The following is a 7997-nucleotide window of genomic DNA, read 5'->3' as shown; positions in this document are numbered from 1 at the left end:
TTCACTTTTAACCTGTCATCATTTTTTTTTTACGTTTCACACAATCACGCAGTTGTTTAAATACACACACACACACACCACACACACACACGGATCTGCTTCCTTTCTGAATAGGTGGGAAAGGCTGCAGGTCCGTTCCATTCTCTATAGAATTCTAGCACGTCAGTATAAGAAGCAAAATAGAACAAGAGAAATGCTCTTACGATAGGGTCCACACAAAGGTTTTATAACAAACGTCTCTGCATCCACCAATACCACAGCGTCCGCGTTTAAGTCCCTCCACGGGAGTGTATGTTTACGCCGACGGGGAAGAGACAAACGCTGCACGATTCAACATGAGTGTGAAAAAACGTGAAGAGTTTTAAATCAGTGGACAGCTTGAACTCGGCGCTCTTGAAATACAGACATGCAGGCAGGGGTCCCGACGCGGAACGCGAGCCGCGGTGGCCGCCGTCCTGCCGCGGAGGCCTTCGGGGCTGCGGCGGGAGCCGGCGGCGGGTTCGAGCCCCGAGCGCGGCGGCGCGCGTGCGCGCGGCTGAGCGCCCCCCCCCTCTCCCGCCCCCACGGCCCCTGCGGGCTCTCGGCACCCCGCGTCCGCACCCGGCCTCGCGGTGGCCGCGGGAGCCCGGCGAGGCGCGGAAGGGACCTGTGCGGCCTGGGCTTCAGGAACGAGCGAGGAGGACGAGGAACCCTTGGGGCACTCAGCAGCCTGAGTTTGGGAACTGAGAAACTGGAAGTGAAAGGATGCGGGGGCTTTAAAGCGCTGGACCCTTTCGTCCACCCCCGAGTCAGGAGGTGGTCGGGAAAGGCCCACCTGCCGGTCGGGAGCCGGGGACGCCTGGGGGAGGGGCCTCCAGCGCTCCCGGAAGCTGAAGAGCCACCCGCAGGGTGGGCGGCGAAGCGAGAGCCGCGGTTTCTTTCCGCTCAACCCCTGGAGAGCGACCTCAGCGTAGTCCGGAGGTCTGAACTCCAGAATTGTGCAAAAGTTCCGGCGACAAACGGGTAAAAGAGAGACCCGTCCCTGGGTGGGCTCGAACCACCAACCTTTCGGTTAACAGCCGAACGCGCTAACCGATTGCGCCACAGAGACTCCGATGCCGTTTGCCTCTCCAGCTATGGTCTTTACAGAGAATTACAAAGGTAATGCGTTAATGTTCTTTTTTTCACTGTTTCCTGATTCATATTTTTAAAATCAGATTTTTCATTCAAAATATCTAACCCTCTTGATTTTATTTTCCACCCTAAAAGCATATTGGGGAAATTACAAGACACAGCAAGATCGCGTAGAAGCTCAGTTCGCGGAGTGTGTTAACAATACGGCCGTCCTTTCCAGCTCCCGTTTGCAACGTTCTGTTTCAGGAAGAGGACACTTTCTGATGATCTATACCTCCTCTGTCATAGGGAAATAAACATTTTAATCTTGTGCGTTGAGAAACTTTCCTTTGGTTTCAAGCTCGTTGTCCAGGGTTTGGCTCGCTGATCTTTATGATTTACTAAGCGCAGCATCCACAAGGTCATCTGAATTGTGTTTATGTGCCTTCCTTATTTTGATCTTCAGGCATTATTAAATACATACATGCTTTACGCAGGGCTTATTTGTTGGCCGTGTGCTAGCCTACAGTACAATTGTCTGTCGCTAACGTTTTGTTGTTGGAAAAGAGCACTAGGAAAAAGCTACAGTAGCACTCATTATGCCCGTGCGTTTAGTTCCTTGCTTGATCGTCCTTCATTCTCCCGAGATGGAGCCTCTTCGCGCACACATTTGAGCCATGCCCCTTGAAGCGCACGTTTCGCGGGATATTTATAACCCAATTTGAGGAAAGAGAAGTTAAAGAAGAAAAAAAGGATGATTTATGACTAACTCCTGAAAATCCCTAGCACAGAAACTCTGTTCGCAAACTTGCTACATCTCTATATATACTCTGAAAATTTTCCCTTGTGTGAATATTTCCAGATGACTTTCAAAGTACTCTTCAAAGCTCTAAACACTCTTTTTTCCCCTCTTTTCTCCTCAACTAACTGCTAGTTTCCACTTGGCAACTCTATATTCAAATTTTTAACAGTTACCGCATTGCTTTGTCCAGAATCCCTCGAGAAAGAATTCGGTTTGTGATTTATAGAAGTTGCATGCGACACGCCTCAGTCCAAACAACATTCTGAGTTCCTGTGGTTTGATAAGACAATTTAAATTGGCTTTGCAACCAATTAGCAGAATTCCTTGAAAGCGCTGGGATATGAAACAGCTGCGAATTCACACGCCACTCCTCTTTCAACAAACTTTTAGAAGTGTACTTGAAAATTCTGAATTTGGAAAAAAAAAAAAAATCCAGGAAGCGCTTATAAAGAACATATAATGAGTCTTATTTCATTTATGATGCTACCTTCCCATATGATGATAAAACTTAATTTGTATTTTATGCACCTGTTAATGTGAGCTAAAGCTGCCTTGCACTGTTTTTTTGTTCAATGAATATGAAGATGAGTGTCCTCTCCCCTTATTGTTCCTGTGTCTATTCAGTTAGAACAGACTGCCAGAAGGTACCTCACCACCCTTTCACTCAATATTTCCTCTCCTGCCTAAAATAATACTAGAAACAGTTCTGTTCATGTAAATATCTTTAGCTTCAATCTCTCCCTCACTTCAGTCATCATACAGTCATTTTAATTTCTAAAAAGAAAGATGATGAGAAATGGTTGATGAGAAAAACTAATTCAAAAAGGAATATTAATTCTCATGTTATGTGTCAGTGTGAATACGTTTGTTTTAAAATTCAGTCTTCAAGCCTGATTCTGTAGTTGTTAATATTTTTTAATAAAATCAATGGCTATTTTTGCAGTTCATTAGCATTGCCTTTTTTTGGTGTCTTCACTTGTAAATACTTCAAAAGAACATGTAAATATTAAATATACAAAATGGAATCTCAATGTTTTACTCCAATGATGTATATCAAACATATATTTTATGTAAAATGTTCTCTTACAAAAATAAGAGTATGTGCTGTCATCTAAATCTTTGTGATTATTTAATCTTGGGCCTTATATCTATATCCAGTTTTTAGACCTAAATTAAGCCTACTGGATTAATTTTAGAAATGTATATCATCTTTTCCTAAATTTCAGGGTAACCTAAGATAAACAATTCTTATAACTCCATTAATACTTAGGTCTTTATAATTGCTGAAAGTGAAAAGGACTGAGCCTTTGGCCCCTTTTTGTATATTATACACATTTGAACTGCAACTTTACCTTTTCCAAGAATGTGCCCTATGAAAGAGGTTGACCTGTGCAGATTAATGGGCCTATATATTTTATTTCCTTCTTAGAGAGGAAAAGAGAGAGAGAGAAAGAACATCTGTGCAAATGGGATCCACCTGTCTTAACAGACAAGGCAAGATGGAGCACACTGATTTATAGACCTTCCAGGTACCATGAATCCCGTGCTTTCAGATAATGTGCCTCTAGCTTCATACCAACAGCAGAAGCAACTCACAGGATTCCCATTAACACACTTGTACATGACCTTAATTCTTTTGAATGACTGTTTTTCAGAAAGATGGTGACTGAATGGCAAAAAACGAAAAACCCAGTTAGAACTTTTTTTTTTAAATCCAGTGAATTAGAGAAATTTTCGCCATAAATGGAAGACTGTGTCACCAGGAAACAAAAGAGAATGCTAAACCAAGTGTCACTAAGAACAAGATAACTATGAGACCAATTTTAAAAGCCACTGAAATCACATTTTTAAAAGATTTTATTTACTTTAGGGAGGGAAAGTGAGAGCATGAGCAGAGAGGAGAGACAGAGAAAGAGAGAGAGAATTTGAAGCAGACTCAGTGCTGAGCAGGAAGCCCAATGGGGGGCTAACTCTGAGATCATAATCTGAGCCAAGGGTCCCACACTTGACTGAGCTGTTCCAGGCACCCTGAAATCACATTTTAAAACAGATTTATAGTAGAGTTGAACCCTTCCATCCTGTGTCAGGAAAAACTATATTTCTTACTCACAAAAAGTCTCATTCCCATTCAAAACTGTTGACTAAGCATCAGTTAACAGTTTAGCAGGCCAATAGCAGTGTCCAAAACACTATTGGGTTGAAAACACTATTCACAGAAAATAACTGCTTCCATAGTTGAGTCTTGAGTTGAGTCTACTCATAAATCAAGAACATTAAGAAAGGTGTATTAGAATATTTTGTCTTGGGTATCCGGGTGGTTCAGTGGGTTAAAGCCTCTGTTTTTGGCTCAGGGTCCTGGGATTGAGGCCTGTGTCGAGCTCTCTGCTCAGCAGGGAGCCTGCTTCCCTCTGTCTCTGCCTGCCTCTCTACTTACATGTGATCTCTGTCAAATAAATAAATAAAATCTTTAAAAAAATATATTGTGTCTGGTTCTCATCATTTAAATTGTGTCACTTAGTTGGAAAGTTCTGTGACGTTATTCAGATAATTATCGCCATTTTATTTTCAACTTAACAGACATGATTTAAGAGAAAAGGTAGAAAGAGGCAGAAATAATATATTGATATTCTACCTAGTGGTTTAGAGGAAAATTATTAAAAATAAAGTTTATTCTTCATGAACCACTCTTTTGTATATGGATATCATTTTTATGACTTTGCCAAATAATACAGATCTAAAATTTTAATCATTGCTTTTCTCATTAGTGGGAGTAGTCACTAACAGCATTGATGATTTCAACTGTATTCAGACCAAAAGAATCTTGGATCCAGCTAGAAATGGTGGGGTTTGGGGGAGAACATGGATTTCCACTTTCTTCTGTATACTTAGGAAACTTCTCCAGGGAGATAACCCTGCAGTTATCTCAGTAACTTCAATAGGTTCTACCCCGTAGTCCATTTCTTGACTGCAGCACTGTTAAAAAAGCCACAGCCTTTTCTTCCCTAGGCAGTCCTATCAGTCTGAATTCACCTATTTAAAATTAACATTAAGGGGCACCTGGGTGGCTCCGACATCAAGCTTCTTTCTTCTTTGGCTCCGGTCATGATCCCACAGTCCTGGGATCCAGCCCCGAATCCGGCTTCCTGCTTAGCAGGACAGATATCCTCTTTTCATTTCCTTCAAAAAAGTAAAGGTAATTAAATAGATGCCACAGGGATACCCAGTTCCTCCGCTGGGAACTGCCTCGGGTGGGAGGGAAGGTCACTCAGCTAAGGAACTCAGAAAGGGAAAAAAAAGGCAGTGTGGGATGGGTTTGGCGAGGTAGGCAGATGGAGAAGGAAGAGCATCGAAACTGCCTGGTTCGGGGTAAGGGGCTCCTCTGCTTCCTCCTCTGGAACATTTACCATCTTTGTACCACCTAATTCCCAGGGCTATTGTAAAATAACACAGGAATATATTTCCTTCACTTTTAAAATGTTAAATAGATAGACTGCCTACATTTTCCAAATGATCTATAATTCTGCTTAAAAGAAATGAAAGAAAAAAAATGCTATATTAATGCAATCAGAAGGTACAACTTAGATGAAACCAGAGGATCTATACCTCTGGCCATTAAGGTCAAGATGATTTATTGTAGAGAAACACCAGTCACTGTCACAGTCGTAGGGGGCTCCAGATGTTCCCAGTAAAGGGAGAGTGGAAGATATAAGTGATGTCACTGCCCCCCATTTCCACAGTTCTAATATAGTTTCAGGAATAGGGGGTAGGGTGCAGACCCATGCCCCCAGGAAGAGCTTCCTCTTTGCAGCTTCTTTCCAGAAAATGGATAGGAAACCTTGAACTAATGTCAATTAAATCATTAGAATGACTGTACCTTGGAAAGAGTTGGCACTCAATGAGTCATCTACTTGGTGAAAAATAGCCAAAACATAGCATCCATCCATCTATCTGTCTGTCTATCTACCTATCTATGTGTGTATGCATATATATAAAACAAGCTCAAATAAATCCATATTCAAAAAAAAGGTTTTGCAGTATCACAAAGTGATTCACCCTAGAATACTGTAAATAGCAAGTCCTCTTGTAAATTTAAAGTATGATCCCATAAAAAGGATATTTTTCAAATATGTGATAATACAAATGAAGCACCAGCCCACGTCCAGCATTTATGAGGGATGAGGTTATGAGTTCCTGGCCCTTTGGAAAAGTAGATGGTGGCTCTTTAAGGATACTTCTACTCTTCTAGAAGTCTCAAGTTGATACCTTGGCATCCTCTGTTTCCTTTCTTTCATTTCTTACCTTTGGTCCATCCCAAAGTCATAGACTCTACCTTCCTAACTTTTCTCAACTTTCCACATTGTCTCCTTTGCACACTCATTCCCACCATTCGATATTGACCCAGTACATTCAATGTTCCTTACCTTATGTTCCTTACTTACAGCCAGTCTCCAACCAATGTGTACCCAAGTAATAACATATAATGAGCATTACATTTATCTCTCATCTACTCTATTAGAGTATACTATTGCTATGCCCATTTTATGGATAAGAAAACAAATGCTTGGGGTACCTGGGTGGCTCAGTGGGTTAAGCCTCTGCTTTGGGCTCAGGTCATGAACTCAGGGTCCTGGGATCGAGCCCCACATCGAGCTCCACATCAGGCTCTCTGCCTGCTGCTTTGCTTACTTGTGATCTCTCTCTCTCTGTCAAATGAATAAATAAAATTAAAGAAAAAAGAAAATAAATGATTACAGTGGTTTAATATTTAAACTCTAAATCTACTTAAACTTCAAATAATTCATGCAGGGTATCACCTGCTGGTCCTTGTCGCTATGCCTTGCTTTTGCTCCTCCCTCTATGTAGAATATCCTCCCTTTGCCATCTTGCCTATTAAAGTCTTATGTTTTCTTTGGCCTCATATAGTGAAGACTTTTCCTCTATGAAACCTTTCCTGCTCCCTCAGACTAGATATATCTTCCCTCTCGTAAATTCTTTATCTCCTTCTCCAAACCTCACATTATATTGCAGCCATTTTTGTAACTTATTTAGTACCCCCTTCTGATTCATATACTCCTTGAGGTCAGAAAGGTCGTCCATCTGCGGTGCCTGGGTAGCTCAGTCGTTAAGCATCTGTCTTTAGCGCAGGTCATGATCCCAGGTCCTTGGATAGAGCCCCATGTTGAGCTCCCTGCTCAGTGGGGATCCTGCTTCTCCCTCTCCCCCTGCTTGTTCTCTCTGTCAAATAAATAAATCTTTAAAAAAAAGAATGTAATCCATCTTTATATTTCCTGTAACACTTGACTTATTATGTTAAATAAATGTATTAGGTAATTGAAAATAATAATGAAAATGAAAGACCTATATTAAATATTTTTTTGTAAAATATTAGCAGAGTTGACAGGTTCCTAATAATGAAGCAACCAAAAAAATTAGTATAGGAGATTATCAAGGGACATGACAGAAACCTCACATTGGTCTAAGAAGAAACAATTAAGAGTCCAAATCAGTTGTTTCTAGAAAAACTTTTTTTAAAGTTTTTTAAATTTTAGGGGCACCTGGATGACATCAGTCAGTTAAGTGTCTGACTCTTGGTTTTGGCTCAGAGCATGATCTCAGGGTTATGGGATCAAGCCCCATGGCGGTTGAGGTCGGTTCTCGCTCACCCTCTCCTTCTGCCCCTCCCCCAGTTCACACTATCTAACTAAATAAATAAAATCTTTTTTAAAAAAAAGATTTAAAAAATTTAGAAACTTTAAAATCTCCCATTAATTAAAACTTTTTATTTGACATAATTTCAGACCTACATAAAAGCTGCAAAAAAAAAGCTGCAAGAATAGCAAGAAAAATTCAACCTAATTTTCCAAATGTAAGTATCTTACTATATTGACTTTATCCTGTTCTCTTTCTTTCTCTCAACATTTTTTTCCTCATCTGTTTAAGAGTAAATTGTAGACATGATATCCCGTAAATAGTTCACTGTGTTTCCTAAAATTAAGGAAGTTTATTATATAACCACAATACAATTATCAAAGTTAGCATTTTAACACCAATACAGCATTATTAGGATTAGGTCTCAATATATAAACCTTATTCAGATCTCACC

At 40.7% G+C, this 7997-nt stretch overlaps 1 non-coding gene across 1 annotated transcript; it reads right to left on the bottom strand.

Annotated features, from left to right (window-relative positions):
• Positions 1-1016: 1016 nt before the first annotated feature.
• Positions 1017-1090, bottom strand: TRNAN-GUU. Its single transcript has one exon. It is a non-coding gene; the product is annotated as a tRNA-Asn (tRNA).
• Between the last annotated feature and the right edge of the window lie 6907 nt (positions 1091-7997).

The sequence above is a fragment of the Mustela putorius genome, unplaced genomic scaffold (assembly GCF_011764305.1).
Source record: "Mustela putorius furo isolate JIRA1106 unplaced genomic scaffold, ASM1176430v1.1 tig00000827_pilon_pilon_pilon, whole genome shotgun sequence".
Lineage (NCBI taxonomy): Eukaryota > Metazoa > Chordata > Mammalia > Carnivora > Mustelidae > Mustela > Mustela putorius.
Note: the sequence above shows the minus strand (reverse complement) of the source record. Positions and strands in the feature narration are given on the sequence as shown.